This window comes from Penaeus monodon, chromosome 19 (assembly GCF_015228065.2).
Source record: "Penaeus monodon isolate SGIC_2016 chromosome 19, NSTDA_Pmon_1, whole genome shotgun sequence".
Taxonomy (NCBI): Eukaryota; Metazoa; Arthropoda; class Malacostraca; order Decapoda; family Penaeidae; genus Penaeus; species Penaeus monodon.
This window is the reverse complement of record NC_051404.1, coordinates 46,077,858-46,078,485: the sequence shown is the minus strand read 5'-3', so window position 1 is coordinate 46,078,485 and position 628 is coordinate 46,077,858. Positions and strand designations below refer to the sequence as shown.

General features: G+C 38.5%; 1 protein-coding gene across 1 annotated transcript in view; it reads left to right on the top strand.

The window, feature by feature from the left end:
* The window catches only part of LOC119585419 (Ig-like and fibronectin type-III domain-containing protein 1), a gene marked incomplete in the record, with an annotated part of 121,576 nt that overhangs the window by 36,199 nt on the left and 84,749 nt on the right, over positions 1–628 (top strand).

Sequence of the window (628 nt, the reverse complement as noted above, 5' to 3'; positions counted from 1 at the left end):
GGAAAAAGAGAATAAAAAAATCCCACAAACTTTGCAAATAAAAAGCTACCTGCTATTTTCAAAAATCACATTGCAAACATTTAGTGCTCCAGGCAACTCCTCCTACCTATCTCGAACAAAGCTGTGCCCGCCGTAAGAGAAAGAAAATATCAGGAAAGTTTAACATCAGATCCTTCCTCCCATACAAAATCTGACATTAGAAGCAGAGTAGCATGAAATCCCCCTGAATAATGGAGCCGCAGAGACAAGGGGTGAGAACAACTCTAGAAGAAAAGAAAATGTCGGGTCCTTTTGGGAATACTCTTTGTCTGATGCTCCATACCACTGCTAGAAAGCCTGACCTTTAATAAGGCAGAGTAATTTCGTAATTATGGTTATGAATTGAAAAGGAATCTAATTGAGATATCAGATGATGAGGGGAGGAATGGTATCAAATTACAGAGGAATTGTTACAAATGCTTTTGTGGTCCGTGCGTGTGTGAGTATGTAAAAAGATAGAGAGAAAAAACATACATGATATTTTTTTGGCATGTTTTGTTTGATGACAGCGATATTCGTCAATACCATGGTACATTCCTTTATAAAAGTCATTAGGGTTAGTTCCGTGCCCATCTTACCCAGGGAACTG